This window comes from Palaemon carinicauda, chromosome 8 (assembly GCF_036898095.1).
Source record: "Palaemon carinicauda isolate YSFRI2023 chromosome 8, ASM3689809v2, whole genome shotgun sequence".
Lineage (NCBI taxonomy): Eukaryota > Metazoa > Arthropoda > Malacostraca > Decapoda > Palaemonidae > Palaemon > Palaemon carinicauda.
This window is the reverse complement of record NC_090732.1, coordinates 166513398-166530288: the sequence shown is the minus strand read 5'-3', so window position 1 is coordinate 166530288 and position 16891 is coordinate 166513398. Positions and strand designations below refer to the sequence as shown.

Below are 16891 nucleotides of genomic sequence, written 5' to 3'. Positions count from 1 at the left end.
CATCCGAATGACAGCTTCCCGATGCCCATTCCCGCATATTCTCTGTGAGTAGCCAAGGATATCGCGCCTGCCGTCTCTGTCAGCGAATTCAGTGTCTCTGAACCTCTATGCCATAGCGTCAGCAGAGTTGCCCAGTTGGGCAGAATGATCCATACCTTAGGCGAAGGTCTTCCTTAGGATCATCGACGGCTTCACCCCCGGCCCCCTCAGTCGATCCTTTCTTGTAAGGAAGGATCTGAGAGGGGATGTCCATAGTCGACCTCTCAGCCCCGATCAAGTTTGTCGAACAAACTTCGGCCAGCAGAATCGATCAGACTGGTAACGAGGCGACAGGACTCCTTAAACCCTGGATCGGAAGGACGGGTACTTTCAGTTTCCATTCCATCCATCTTCCAGGGTGCTCGTCGAATTCAGCCTAGACTGCAAGTATTCCTGCTTATGATGCAGTGTGGCTATCCCGCCGTGGTATAGCAGGTTTGTTTCCCCAGAGAACTCTCCCAGCCTTCCTCTTGGCCGCTCAGGTGCAGGCTTCCGCCTCCTCTGCTGTTTGGAGGGCTGGTGAACTCCGGTAGGCTCGGGTTTCGACCTTCTTCAGCGCCGGGACAAGCTTCCGGATGCTTACCATGAGTGTAGGCTCATGGTATTTTGCTTGGAGCCTTCTCTTCCTCTGCCTCAACATCTGGAGTATCTGGCCATGATATTGAGTCAACCGCCTTACCACATTGGAAACCCCGCTTCTCGTCCATCCAGCGAGGTTAAGCAACGTCGGTACTTGGATGGGTGACCACCTGGGGACGCCAGATTCTGTTACCACATCCTCCGAGCCTTCCTTTCGGTTGACTGTGGCAAGACTGAGGAGAGTCGCAGTACCTGTTCTCAGTCAAGCAGAGCTTTCAGCCCTACCTTGGAACGTTTCCTAGTTTTTCTTTCCTCATTGACCCGTCTATAGTCCGAACGGTCGCCTCAGGATAAGTTCCATGTGGGGCGATCCAAGTTCCGGTGGCTTCAGGCAATGTTTAACCGGACTCCCTGGCCCTATGGGACCAGCGGAACTATTAGACCTGCAATGGGTGTTGACCTATGGAGCCTCTTGATGGTAGTGGATATTCTCGTCCTTTCCCCACATTCTTGATGCGGTTGTCGGACTCGTCAAAGGAAAGGGGGGGGGGCATGTTCCGGTCCAGGCCTATGGTCAAGACCTGAAGGATACCTCTCCATCATTCAGGCAGGCTTAGGGGCCTTAGTCTGGCCCCTCTTCAGATCCTACAGCTCCTGCCGAGTCTCCCCGTTGCGCGTCGACTTCATTCTAACCAGCAGGGGACGCATTTTCACACCTTCACATCTTGCAGTAGAGATACCGGGATGATTGAGATTCTCTCAATACCACCATCGGCTCTCTCATTCCAGGCAGGGGAATGTTTCTCTCAGACTATCCGAGCAGAGCCTCATAGAGAGAGTGTACCTAGGGGTCTTTGACCTTGGGTAACCAGCAAGTGCTGGTCTGGGGGACCTGATCGCGACAGCTTGGAACCTCAAGCTTCCGCTAGTCTTCCCCCCAGTCTCAGACCCCGAGACACTGGCAAGATGCATTCCGGTGATGGTGGGACAACTTCGACGCCTGCGTCTTCCCTCCTTTTTGTCTGCGGACAATGGGCCTCAACAAGACCAGGTTGTCTGTCAACCTTTCAATGGGAGAGCTCCACTGGGACTACGCGCAGAACGGTTTCTGGACCCTCTGCTTCCCCTGACGGAACTCCCGGGAGAGCTTCTCCCACGGCGCAGACTACTCAAGCAACCACACTGCGACATCTCTCCCAAACCGGGGCGTCGCTTCGGCTTCATGCCTGGAGACACTACGCTTCCTCCTCTAGAAGAGACAACCCGCTACAGTCGCGGTACGGAGGTCGCGTCATCTGCGATAGTCATCCACAGGGGTCTCCCAGGCAAAGTGAAGAGTCTAAGGTGGTTGGTGCCGTGGGAGATATACCTCTTCCCTTGAGGCCTCTTCTCCAGCAATAACGGTCTTATTGCCTTTGGGCGGGAGGAAACTCCTTTCCGCTCTCGGCAATGAAGCCTGTCGCTCAGCCTTTCCCTGACCTTCAGGCTTAAAGGAATAACTTTTTCCTGCCCGCTGGATCCATCCTCGCTCATGCGAAACTACGATCGTCCCTGCCCTAGTCGGAGGAAGACCTCCAACTTGGAGCATGGCTCGGACTTTTAGTCCTTTAAGAGATCTTCTCAAGACCCTTTTACGACAGGCCTCGGATTGTATTCCGCCTTGGGTCTTCTGCTCGCTCTGGCCACGGCCAGTGTGTAAGCAATCTTCTTGGTCTCTTACTACTCCCCCCTTTCTAAGGAAGAGGGAAGGCAACATTCAGGCTCGCTCCTGAGTTGTTGGCTAGACTCAGAATCTGAGGGTCCCGGCCCTTCGGTCCGATTCATTCAAGATTTCGAGTCTCCATTCTGTGTCTGATGTCCCAAGACCTTCTCTTTCTTGCCAGTAAGGAATCGAGAGGTTAGCGCTGGGAACAGCTGCAGTTTGTCCTCAGTTGCAGCCGATTTGGGAACACAAGGAGGACATGGGGTGAGAGTCACCAGTATACCTCTTCAGCCCGGACTCAAGGACATTCATCTCGTCCTGTCTTCAGACCCTCCCCCGTCACGTCGCCCTACAGCACGATGTTGGATACATCGCAACGTCCCTCGCCTTCGAGTAATACTACTCTGTGACGCAGGTGCTACAAGCTGGAGTCTGGAAGCGTCTGATGACCTTCGCAGCCCGCTTCCTGCAGGGCGTGACCCACAGGAGTCTCGATACGTTTTCTATCGCTCTGTGGTGGCTACACAACAGCTGGTCTAACCTCAGGCTCCCTTTTGGACAGGTAGCAGAAGGTTGAGGGCATTGTTATCAGGTTTTAGTCTGCATGAACGAAAGAAGTATGTCTGGCCCTTACTTCTTTCTTCAGCAGCATCCTGGTCTCTGCATAGCTGACCTCGAACCTCTGCAGGTAAACCATGCTTCCTTGTGTTCCGAGTATTGAGTCAATACTGTCGCGTCCCCCATACCCTGACGAGGTGGTATTGGGAACGTCCTAACCCAGAGTTCCTTCTGGAACTCCAGGTCAACTGCCTAGGACGAGTCACACTTCTTCCTTCACACACAAGCTTACGTAGGCCACATGGTTCCTTGCGGTGCAAGGAACTTGTGAGGTGCAGGGACTCCTTTTCTCGAGTGCGACTCACTCGGATTCTGAGTCCCCGGGTAAAGCCAAAGCCAGTATGGCTGGGGACTTTCCACCCTTCCTAAGGGATAAGTCACCCTTTGTAAATAGCGTGGTTTGTATTTCGGTTACGGAACAAATGACAAATTCGAAGATAATTTGTATTTTTCCTAACCATACAAACCTTAGCTATTTACACATATTTGCCTGCCAGCCCTGTCCCCCAAGACAAGTCCTACCTCTAAGTGAAAGTGAGTATTCACCTGTGTGTGAGGGGGAGGAGGGGTAGCTAGCTACCACTCCCCTACCCCCCCGCTAACTAGCGCGGGGGTAATACACCCTCGTTAAAATTCTAATGGCTCGCCATTTCAGCTGCGCTAAAAGTAATACCCTTTGTAAATAGCTAAGGTTTGTATGGTTAGGAAAAATACAAATTATCTTTGAATTTGTCATATCTGACTCTTTGGGGTCTCGTGACAAGGAAACCTCGGTTTCCCGGTGCGTTATCCCTTCGTTTGCTCACAGCTAGTTGCTGAAACCTTGGGTTTTCGTGCATTTAGTCTCGCTGACACTTCGGTGGCTCGTGACAAGGGAGACTTCCGTTTTCCCGTTGTTTTAGCCCTTCGAGTTCTTGCAACACAAACTCTAGGGGCACGTACGTTCACGCTGAACCTTCGGGTTCTCGCAACACAACCTCTAGGGGCGCGCACGATCACGCTGAACCTTCGGGTTCTCGTGACACAAGTCATCAAGAGCGTTACTCTTATGTCAGAGTCTTCGGACTCTTGTCACGCAGAGTGTTCGCGTACGCCCATCCAACACTACGCCCATAACGATCAGGAGTTTTACTCTGCCATTATGGCAGAGTCTTCAGACCCCAGTCACGCAGGTGTTCGCACGCAATTAGCGCTACACACGCAAATCTCAGATCATACACTCGTGGGGTCAATCCGTCGCTCCCGTGTTTCAGACAGGACAACCTCCCTAATTCCTTTGCTCTCTGTTGAGTTAAGGATTTCGAGTCTCTCGGAAACCTCGAAAGAAGATGCAGGGGTTCGCCCCCTTCTTCTCTTCGGTTGAGAGCAGAAGGGAAAAGTCATGTGGCAGCTCATGAGCTGCCCATGTTTCGAGGTAACACTCGTTGTCAACCTGCATCTTGATCAACTTATTGGGAAACTCAGATTGCTGACAGTAGGTTCGCCTCCAGGGATTAGAGATCCTTCCCTTACGAGGGAGTGATAACCTTCCTCGGAATTGGACTGCGTGAAAGATCCATTCCCCTTCCGAGGGAAAGCTTTCCAACTTCAGACAGTCAGCAACCTTCCCTCCTTCGTAAGTAGTTGTGAACAGCTCAATGAGTTTTACCTATGTTATCTCGTCCCCGAAGACTGCTTTCTCCCCTGGACCTGGGGAAAAGCAAGTCTACGGCTTATGCCTCCTTCGGGGGAACTTCTCCCTGGGAGTATGCTGGGCTCAGGCGATGTCCTTCTTCGGGAGGACTTCTCTCTCTTTCGCCTATGTTTTTTCCGTAAAACTGGGGGAAAACTTGCCTTAGGCGATGCCCTCCTTCAGAAGATCTTCTCTCGTTCGCGAGAGATTGTTACGCCTTTGCTTTTTTCCCATAGAACTGGGGGAAAGCTTGTCTTAGGCAATGTTCTCCTTCGGGAGAACTTCCCTATTAAATAGCTAAGGTTTGTATAGTTAGGAAAAATACAAATTACCTACGAATTTGTCATGTTTCTTTTGGCTAATACATCACTAAATCTTTCAAAGATGGACAGATTCTCCTAGATGTGGAATCATAATACCTATGTCCAATAGCACCTTTGTCATAACTGTCACTTTCTGCTTTAGTTTTTAGCATAATACATCTAACTATACTGAATTTATAGTCACTGAGGAAATTTTTCCCCTCTATTACTTGGCATTATTGTTTTCATTATTATTACTAGCCAAGCTGCAACTTTAGTTAAAAAAGAAAAATACATGTTCAAGGGCCCCAACTGGGAAAGCTGCGACTTGTGGAAAAGAAGTGGAACAGTAGAAAGTAAACTACTTTTATTAAGGGAAGAAAATAAATAGATATCAAGGTGAATGGAAAAGAATGATACAGACAAAAGTAATCTACAGTATAAGCTGTGAAACAAGACTTATAACATCCTCAAAAGCAAAGTATTTGTGTCAAGTTTTATCTTATAAGATTCCACTGATCCAACTATTTAATTAGGAATATCATTTTAAGATTGGTCACATTTAGAATGAAACTTTCAGAATATTATGTAGCCTTGTGAAAGAAGAGCCAGACTTACAAATCTGACCTACTTGTTTTTATTTTCAGCTAAAGTTGTAAACAAGAAACAAAAATTCTCTGGAACAGTAAGATATAGGTGATTAATAAATACTGATAAGCTACTGTACAATCAAGTTTTCGTCTAAGGAAATTCATCTCCATGTGATGAATAAAGTAAATATTTTTGTCAGTAAACAAGTGGAAGGATATTGCTGCTGAAGCAAGACAGGAGGCTATGGAAACCAGGTATCACAATCTGGAATCACTTCAAGAGTAACCAGGAAACCTGTATAGACTTAATTACAGATCTGTGAAATGGAATGGAAAATTCCCAATGTGAGTCGTATACAAAACACCATTAAATTTAAAGCAATACTATATCGTATTTCATAATTTCTGCAGACTTTAGATACTATTATTATTATTATTATTATTATTATTATTATTATTATTATTATTATTATCATCATCATTGTTATTATTACTAGCCAAGCTACAAGCCTAGTTGGAAAAGCAAGATGCTATACGCCCAAGGGCTCCAATAGGGAAAAATAGCCCTGTGAGGAAAGGAAATAAATAAATGATGAGAACAAATTAACAATAAATCATTCTAAAAACAGTAACAACGTCAAAACAGATATGTCATAAACTATAAAAAGACTTATGTCAGCCTGTTCAACATATAAACATTTGCGGCAACTTTGAACTTTTGAACTTGTGTGCACTTTGATTTTCTTTCTTATAATAAGGATCTTAGTACTGTATAGTGTAGTGTTAGTTACAATAAAGTCCTCTCCTTTTTTCAGATGTGAGCATTTGTGTCAACCATGTGTAGACGTTTCTGCATTTTCCAGGAATATCATGTATTTCAAGAACTAATTTTGGATTCTTTCATTTGTGAGTATTTTGTTTTTTTTTGTATTTGTTGTAATGAAGACTTTGTTCTTACACAAATAGAATCCTTCATCCTTTAATAAGAGTATGATTCAGCTGAAGCAGGAACTTTGGTGGTAAAATTCATAATGAGATTGTGATAGTTACTGCCAGGTGGCGAGGAAGCCCATCCACATGACAGTTCACTGAGCAGATGCTTTGAATTCAGCCATCGATTAGTAGTGACGTACTCTCTGTGTCTTTAACGTTGGGTTCGTTAATCGTTTTGCTTTATTTTTAGAAGTGTATTTGCTTTTTGTTTGTGATGGGCATATGGGTCTGCCCTGATAAGCCTGGCTGCAATTGCTGCAGGTTTACGAGCTGGACTGCCGTAGACGCACCGATCTCTTTTGTCTTTTGTGGAGGGGAAGGACTGCTCGCAGTCATTCCCCTGTGACGAGTGTAGGTCGTGGTCTCCTTTGTAGTGGTCTGAGTGTGGTAGGAGAAGGTTAGAGTCATCTAAGAGAAATTCTACAGCTTAATAGGTTACTATGCCAAAGATGTTACCAAAGAAGCTCTTTATTTCCTTCTCACCTTCTAGTACTCTTAATTGCTGGGCCTTCTTTGGCTTCCTCTATAGCTGAATCCTCCTGAGAAAAACTAAAGAAGGGAAGAGATTTGCTCTTGGAGCAGGCATCAGAAGAGGTAGGAGTATCACCTTCTCTCAGTGAAGGTAATAACCCCCCTCGCCTTCTCTTCGAAGTTCGCCCACCATTGTGACGAACGACGACAATGTTTGCAGGGACTTGGACCTGAGGAAGTTGTGGTTTTAATGTCTGTCCTTCTGCATGGAAGCTACTGATGGTGCTTGAGGATGCTAGGACCTCTCGGACTTCTGGTGCTGTGCACTCCTCTTCTGCTGTTCCACCTGCAGAAGGAGCACAGGATGTGACAAATATTAACAAATCTTAACCTGCTGTTGAAGAAGATCCTTGAATGTGCACATTGTTGTTTTGGGATGAAGGCTGCTGTCCTCTCCCACCACCATCATCTGACAGCTCAAGAAAGATTACATCACCAAGGACTCATTGAGAGCAATATGGGAAGAGGAAATAATACCTAAAGACTGGTAGGAGAGTCTAATGGTATCTATATTTAAGCAGAAAGGTGACATCATGGAATGCAGTAACTACAAGGGAATTAAACTAACAGAGCATGGTTTGGAAGTTTTATAGAGGGTACTAGATGAGAGGTTGAGAAAGATTGTAAAGATGGGGAAACAGCAGTGTGTATTCATGAGGGAAAGAGGGACTGTGCATCTTTATAGTAAGGCAGTGACATGAAATGAGACTAGAGGGAAACCAGAAGCTCTTCTATGCTTTTGTAGATTTTAGAGAAGGCGTATGATAGAATACCAAGAGAAGTGATGTTTTGGTGCTTGAGGAAGAGGAAAGTCGCGGAGAAGTTGTTAAGAATGGTAGAGATGATATACAAAAGAACAAGGACAAAAGTAATAACAACTGTTGGAGAAACAGAAACCTTTGAAGTTAGTGTTGGATTACGTCAGGGATCAGCATTTAGCCTGTTTTATTTGTGTTGGTCTATGATGTGTTAAGTGTAGGGATCAGAAATGAAGAGTTGTTGGAGTTACTATATGCAGATGATTTGGTGATTACTGCTGAAAATGAGGAAGAATTATAGAGAAGGGTGGTAGAGTGGCAAGAGACTTTGGAAAGGGGTGGCTTGAGGGTAAATGTGGATGAGACTAAAGCTTTGGCAAGCAGTAGAGAAGGTAGGGACAGAGAAGCCATACACGAAAGTAGAGGAGCAGTTATAAAACAGGTAGAACAGTTTAGATACTTGGGATCTACTATAAATCAGGAGGGAGGATGTGAGGCTGAAGTTGAAAATATGATAAAAGCAGCATGGGAAAAGTGGAGGGACGTAGTACGAGTGGTATGTGATAAGAAAATGCCAATCAAGGTAAAATTCAAGATCTATAGCACAGTAATAAAATCAGTGTTAATGTATGGATCAGAACCTTGGGTTTTAAGACGAAAAGAGGAAGCAAAGCTTGAGAGAATAGAGATGAGAATACTAAGGTGGATTATGGGAATACAATTTCTTGAAATATTTGAAAATCGTGAAATAAGAGGAATGATAGGGGTAGTAAAGAATACTGTACAGAGATGACAAGAGTGTCACGACAGAGATGATATGTGCACGTGTTGCAGATAGATGGTGGGGAGGGAGTGAAAAGGGCTTGGGAAGAACCTGCTAGGGGGAGAAGATTAAGAGTAGGTGGAGAATTAGATGGCAATATAAGGTAAAGGATGATATAGAGAGAAGAGGTTTGGGGGAAGAGGATGCCTTTAATAGAAGGCATTGGAGAGGGCGCATCAAGCAACCGACCCCTTAATGTAGGGATATCAGTGCGGAAGAAGATGGAGATTTTTTTCCAGATACTTTGGAAAATCTTGTGCCTGAGACATTGGTTGATAAATAGTTAAACTAAACCACAGAGTTAACCAACATATAAAAGAATTATGAAATTTACGAATGTATCTAAAAAATCTAGAAAATTATCAAATTCTTACGATGCAACTGCTCCATTGTGTAATGTTTTTATAGATTGCTGCGATTAAATTTTTTAGGAATTCTTATTAGTATGTAATTCTTATGAAGCAACTGTTTTACTTACCATAGATATTTTAAATATTTTCAAAGTCAAAACTTTTTGTTTCTTTACAGGTTATTGCATCTTGTGTGGAATTAACCTTCGTGGACTGAAATTCAAAAATTTTCCTCAACCGCTGTACTCAAGAATCTTCAGCGTCCTTTTGGCCCCAATCGAGGGATCTTCTTAGAACCCATTGGTGGACCTCTGCCCAAATTCGTGTACCCAATTCAATAGGCTTCGTTGGATTGAAGTTCAAAGTTTTAATTAATCGTTTTGGAGTCGTCTTGATTTTGCCATTGCTATTACCGTATGAAGTTTGTGCATATCTGTGTTTGTGTGTGTGTATGTGTGAAATGCTTTCAATCTCTGATACGTATCTTTTGACACGTCACTAGTTCCTTGGCTTGGAAGTCTGTATTCTTCCAGCTTCCAAGATTGAAACATTTTGTATTACAGTATCGTCATTCTCTTACTTTTTTTATCATAAGATTAGTTCTCATAACAGAGAGATTTTCATTTCATAATATTAATTGAAGGAAGGACTTCATTTCTGCTAGATTAATTTTGAGTGAAAGTAGGAGTAAAGTTGGCTCTCCTTATTCGCTGGTTCGATTGTTGTGGATTCGGTAATTCACGATACAGAAAACCGTATAACATATTAAATAAGAAATCCCCTGTTCGCGGTTTTGCGATAATTACTCTCACGGGCTGATGTTTTCAAACCAATTACACAAAGCAAAATAGCCTAACTCTATAGCTAACACATTTAAACTATTCAGTGATAAACCCTTTGTATAGTAATTCTAAATTAATGCAGTAATAAAAATAATTTGGAGAATTTCATACATACATTATGTTTTAGTAATATTTGATATAGATTATTATTATTATCCCAGGTGACCATGTAGCCCCCCATCACAGACTGCTATGTATGGACTTAGGCCTAAAAAGGGAAAGAAAAGCTAAAGCTAAAGGGATAAGGAAAATTAAATGGTACAAACTAGTGAGGGAAGGAGATAAGATGAGAGAGTTTAAGAGAAGGGTTTTGGAGGATATTGATAGAGGAATTGAAGATGTTCAAGAATGGTGGACACGAAATGCAGCAGTAATGAGAAGGCATGGAAAGGAGCTGCTAGGAGAGACATCTGGTATCATATGGGAAGAAAAGGAGAGTTGGTGGTGGAGTGAAGAAATTGAGAAAGTTGTAAAAGATAAGGAGGCAAAGAAGAGATGGGTAGAGTCACAGTCAGGGGAAGACAGAGAGAGGTTCAGAGAGAAAAACAAGGTGGTGAAGAAGGTAGTAGCCCAAGCTAAAGCTAAGGCATATGATGATGTGTATAATGAGCTGGGGACAAAGGAAGGATTAAACAAGATGATCAAGCTATCGAAGACTAGAAATAAGAGCACCAAAGATATACACATCAAGCAAATAAAAGATCAAGATGGTGTAGTACTTAGAAAGGAGGAAGACATTGTAAAGAGATGGAAAGAATATTTGGAACAGCTGTTGAATGAAGAAAATAATAAATTATTAAGAGAGGATGGACTGGTGAATTTGGGCATGGTAATAAGTTTTTCTAGGCAAGAGGTAATAAATGCACATAGGAAGATGAAGAAGGGGAAGGCAACTGGACCAGACATGATTCCTGTGGAGGCATGGAAAGCCTTAGGAGATGAAGGAGTGGATATACTGTACGATCTCATGATAAAGATTTTTGAGCAGGAAAAGATACCAAATGAGTGGCGTGGGAGTATATTGATCCCAATCTTCAAAGGGAAAGGCGATGTCCAAGCGTGTGGGAATTACAGAGGTATTAAATTGATGTCCCACACTTTGAAGATACTGGAAAGGATGATAGATGCCAGACTAAGAGAAGAAGTAGAAATAGGTAAAGAGCAGATGGGATTCATGAAGGGGAGGGGAACAACAGATGGTGTATTTTGCCTGAGGCAACTAATGGAGAAATTCCGGGAAAAGCAAAGAGACCTGCATGTGGTATTCATTGACCTTGAAAAGGCTTATGACCGAGTCCCAAGACAAGAGGTATGGAGGAGTCTGAGGGAGAGGAGGGTGCCAGAGAAGTACGTTCGACTGATACAAGAGATGTACTGTAATGTATTTACTATAGTGAGGAGCAGTGCTGGGGAGACAGAGGGTTTTGAGGTGAGAGTAGGATTACACCAAGGGTCAGCTCTGAGCCCATTTATCTTTAACATAGTGATGGACGTTTTAATAGAAGAGGTAAGGGAGGCAGTACCATGGAACATATTGTATGCAGATGATATTGTTCTGTGCGCAGAGAGCAGGGAAGATCTGGAAATGAAATTGGAAAGGTGGAGGCAAGTACTAGAGGACAGAGGAATGAGAATAAGTAGATCTAAGACAGAATATATGTGTACCACCAGTGAGGGGGATGATAGAGAAAGTATTCATCTTAGGGAACAGATAAAGAGAGTTGATAAGTTTAAGTATTAGGGATCCTTTGTTAACGCTGGAGGAGGTATGGAAGATGAAGTTAAACATTGGGTACAGGCAGGCTGGAACAACTGGAGAGCAGCCTCAGGAGTTTTTTGTGACAAAAGAATACCACTGACGTTAAAAGGAAAATTTCATAAGACAGTGGTAAGAACAGCAATGCTGTATGGAATGGAAACAGCAAGCATGAGGAAGACAGAGAAGAAGATGGATGTGGCAGAAATGAGAATGCTTAGGTGGATGTCTGGGGTGACAAGAGAGGATCGGATAAAAAATGACTACATAAGGGGGTCGACAAAGGTGGTGGAGATATCAAAGAAAGTGCAGGAAGGGAGGCTGAGATGGTATGGACACCTGATGAGGAGAGAGGAGGACCATGTTGGGAGACATACTATGGAGATGGAGGTTCAGGGAAGAAGAAGAAGAGGGAGACCAAGAAAGAGATGGAGGGACTGTGTGAGAGGAGACTTACAGGAGAAGGGGATTGATGAGGCAGAAGCGCAGGATAGAAAAAGATGGAAACAGCTCATCCGCAACGGTGACCCCATATAAAAATGGGAACCAGCTGGGAAGAAGATTATTATTATTATTATTATTATTATTATTATTACTAAACAATATTAAAACATACTTCATCTATAAACTATAAAAAGACTTATACCAGCCTGTTTAACAAAAAAAACATTTGCTGCAAGTTTGAACTTTTGAAGTTCTACCGATTCAACTACCCGATTAGGGAGATCATTCCACAACTTGGTCACAGCTGGAATAAAACTTCTAGAATACTGTATAGTATTGAGCCTCATGATGGAGAAGGCCTGACTATTAGAATTAACTGCATGCCTAGTATTACGAAGAGGATGGAACTGTCCGGGAAGATCAAAATGTAAAGGATGGTCAGCATTATAAAAAATCTTATGCAACATGCATCATGAACTAATTGAACAACGGTGCCAGAGATTAATATCTAAATCAGGAATAAGAAATTTAATAGACAGTAAGTTCCTGTCCAACAATTAAAGATGAGAATCAGCAACTGAAGACCAGACATGAGAACAATACTGGAAACAAGGTATAATGAAAGAATTAAAACACTCCAAAATAGTTTGATCTTCGAAAATCTTAAAAGACTTTCTCAGTAAGCCAATTTTTATTTGCAATTGAAGAAGACACAGGCCTAATGTGTTTCTCAAATGTAAATTTGCCGTCGAGAATCACATCTAAAATTTTAAGTCTTACAAAGTTAAAGAAACATTATCAATGCTCAGATCTGTCCTTGACCTACTTACAATCATACTCTGAGTTTTTTTAGGATTCAGCTTCATACCCCATAATTTGCACCATGTACTAATTTTAGCTAGATATCTATTAACCCTTTTACCCCCAAAGGACGTACTGGTACGTTTCACAAAAGCCATCCCTTTACCCCCATGGACGTACCGGTACGTCCTTGCAAAAAAATGCTATAAAAATTTTTTTTTTCATATTTTTGATCATTTTTTTTTTTAGAAAATTCAGGCATTTTCCAAGAGAATGAGACCAACCTGACCTCTCTATGACAAAAATTAAGGCTGTTAGAGCAATTTAAAAAAAAATATACTGCAAAATGTGCTGGGAAAAAAATAACCCCTTGGGGGTTAAGGGTTGGAAATTTCCAAATAGCCTGGGGGTAAAAAGGTTAAGGGATTCAGCAATCCCAGATCTACATTCAGGAGATGGAATTGATGCAAAGAGAGTAGCATCATCTGCAGATGCAACAAGCTTCTTTTCTAGGCCAAACCACATGTCATGTGCATATAGTATAAAAAGTAATGTGCCAAGATGTGTATATAGCATAAAAAGTAATGGTCCAAGAACACCACCTTGAGGAACACCAGATATCACATTCCTATACTCACTATGGTGTCCATCAACAACAACTCCTTGCAATCTATTACAAAAATTCAATATTTATGCTAAGAAACGACCCTGAAAAAAAATTTAAATATGCATTACAGTTAAAAGAGAAAACTCTCTCTCTCTCTCTCTCTCTCTCTCTCTCTCTCTCTCTCTCTCTCTCACTGTGAAAAAGTTAAAGATTCTTAAATTTGATTAGTTTTATTCAATTATATACAATTGAATAATTTTCTTTTAGAAGGACTATTATTTCAATGAAGAAAAATAAGGAAATTAAAATTTACATAAAATTATCAGTAACGTCCTTATTTTTTAATAAAAAAAATTTACACTTTTTATAAAAAAAAATCTTTAAAATTGCCATTACGTGATATAAAATTTGTTCAATAATGATTACCTCATGTTATGAAATTTGTTCAGTTATGATTACCTCAAGTTTTGATAGTTTATACCACTCACCAGAGACTCGAACCGGAAATAAATTTTTACCCTTGGTTCCCTTAGCTCGTAAATCACTCACTGGTGCCAAGCATTCCTCGTAGCAGTGAGCAAATAAATAATTAGAAAATTGCCAGCTACTAATATTTATGGCTGGATATATTTCTTGTTCTTATCTTATGATTTGTTTAAATAGATTTATTTCAGCAAGAAAATGAATTTTTACCATTAAGAAATAGGAGAGATGGATGATAAACATTTATTTATGAAACAAATAAAATGACACAGTATCTGCTTTAAGGTCAAGGATATTTCATGGAGAATTTTATTTCTATGCATAATTTGAAGTGGCTTATATGTGATGTCTTTTTCATTCTATTTATTACTTAAACTTAAGTGCTTTTACTAATTTATTATGAAGGAAGAAATCAAATACAGTACTATTAAAACGAAGTAATAAGCTGAAAATAATTATATAGAAGCGATGAAAAGAAGGGAAATTAATGAAAGAAAGATAATTAAAATTTAATGTATAGGTGTTAATTTTCACACAAGTAAAATAATGATTTTTATTGAGAGAGAGAGAGAGAGAGAGAGTTACAAGGATTTTGGATGTCTATAAGACTTTTTAGTCCATCCGTGGAGACTCCTTATGCTGTAGGGTAGAGTGAAATAGTTTGAATGCTTAGAGAGTTGCTATGATCTTGTCTAATTCGCTCTTGAATTAATTTACCGTATTGCTGTGAAAAGAATGTACAGTAACGTAATACAGTGGGTTACCTACAGTATTGTGTTAGTCAACCGCAGTTAGGTAATTGTTAGTGAATTGACCCACCACAGGGCAGCAAGCATTCGTGGATTCTCGCTTTTCGCGCCTGTGTTAGTGAATTGACCCACCACAGGGCAGCAAGCATTCGTGGATTCTCGCTTTTCGTGCCTGTCTCTGTTACCTAACCCCTGCGAATAAGGAGTGCCGACTTTACATTGTTTTGAATGAATGGATGTTCAAAAGGGGAAAGCTTTTTGTTAGCTTAAGTTTTTAAGTCACTTTTCATTGGTTGGTAAATGAAGTTGTCAAAGATATTGAATAACTTTTAACTGCTATGTACATTGTATAGGAAAGACAGAGTACTTGCTTTGAGTGTAATCTATTTGAATTCTCGAGTGCTTGGATGATAGAAATTATGTTGAAGAATTGAATAATTGGTGATATCAGTACAATCTGTGAAATGGTAATCAGAATTATTCAATTTTTAAGTAAATTTGTATTTTGTTAATTGTTTGAAAAACTTAAGTTTAAGTTTATAAGGTTTTGTAAGCAGCACAAGTGTCAGGAAGTGTTTAAGCTTATAGCGGATCATCGTGAATCTATTTTTTTGAGTAAGTGTTTTATTTAGGTTTTATAATTTCTCTAAGTTTTTGGTAAATTTTTATCATTACTTTAACTAGATTTCTTTTTTTGTCGAGAATTGGCTCCATTTTTTGGCCAAACTGATATGAACTTTAATTACCGGTAGTAGTTTTCAGGGAAAAACCTTCTTGACACTTCGTGTTGTTCATTTGGTTAATTTAGTGTTAATTATGGATTTATATTATATTTGTAGGTGTTTATAACAGGCAGATCACATTTTACTTATTGGAGAAGGGGTTTTAGTGAGTGTGTGTGTTTGTGTGTGAGTGATTGCGTGTGAGCGAGTGGGTAAATGATATCTTCTTATATGAAGAGTAAGTTTTGAATTAGGAAAAGTAGAAAAAGTATATTGACAAGGAGTATGAGTGTATGCATGTGTTTATGTGAGTTCATGAACTTAATTATCTCGACGAAACTACCTGTGATTCATATACTATTCATGCTAAAGGGGAAAAGCTCAACTATTATGAAAAAAAAATTCTCTGTGACATTTGTAAGATGCTTTCTGGAACAAGGAGCGAGTTTGAAATAGTGCCTTGATATTGTTTTTGTTGTTTTGAGTACAACTGTACTGTAGTTACCATTTTGGTAAGCCAAGTGGAAAGCGTGATTGTGTGTATGTTTGGGTACAAAGAATTAACTTTGTGTACTTTGATTAGCTGTAAAAGTAGACCTTGATATCAACTAATAAGTTCCGTAGTTGAAGTAATCTCCATTTCTGTTGAAAGACTTCAAATGGGATCTGCCTGTTATACTCCTGGTAGGGTTTATGTCAGGGCTTTATTGCAGCAGTGGTCAAATTTTATTTTTGAAATCTGACTTGTATACTTTAGTTGTTTCTACATGAATGCAAACCATTGTTATTTTAGTGGGTAAGCTCTTGGTGCACTTTTGTTCCAACCTTATAGAAGAAAAACTGATGGGCATGGCAACAATGTATGGTTGCACCATGGCTCCACCCATGCATCGGCGAGGTTATGATTGGTCTTTTCCAAATGCTCTATTTTTTTTTTCTTTAGCTCTTCAACTTCCTTTACTTGTTTAATTCTACTTTGTTCGGAACTTTCTTCAGGCTGTGGAAGAATTTCTTGAACAGAGACTTCTGTAGAAACTTCATTGGTATCTGAATGGCAATTCTCCATTTCACATAACATTTCCTGGGCTGTCCTCTTGAGTCCTCTCTTTATGGCTCGTGCATATCTATTCTCTTCCTTTTCAGATACACTTTTACCTGAAATGACTGTGTTGCATTTCAGATTTTATGAAATCAACAACCATTTATATTTTTGGTGACTTTAGATGCCATGATGTCAGAAAACCTCAAATCAATCAATTAAAGAACACAAAAACTGAATATTTTTCATATATTGAATGATCACTTAAAGACAACGGCAGAGGGCTTTAATTTGATAGTCTAGTGCAATTTACTTTTCGTAATCCAGGTGTTACAGCCAGTGAAATGTTTTAGGAAAATAGAGTCGAAGGGAAGAAATGTATCCTGCAGGGTTTTGGCAAATTGCTCAACTTATAACTTACCATTAGGTAAAAAAAAAAGGGGGGGGGGGGGATTAAACAGCCTCTTCCTTCAATGCACGTTGATTTTTGG

At 41.0% G+C, this 16891-nt stretch overlaps 1 long non-coding RNA gene across 1 annotated transcript in view; it reads left to right on the top strand.

Annotated features, from left to right (window-relative positions):
* The window catches only part of LOC137645070 (uncharacterized), a 28547-nt gene extending 22718 nt beyond the window's left edge, over window positions 1-5829 (top strand). Inside the window, exon 4 of the long non-coding RNA XR_011045278.1 lies at window positions 5560-5829. This is a non-coding gene — a long non-coding RNA (uncharacterized lncRNA). The remainder of the gene's footprint in view (window positions 1-5559) is intronic.
* The last annotated feature ends 11062 nt before the right edge of the window (window positions 5830-16891 follow it).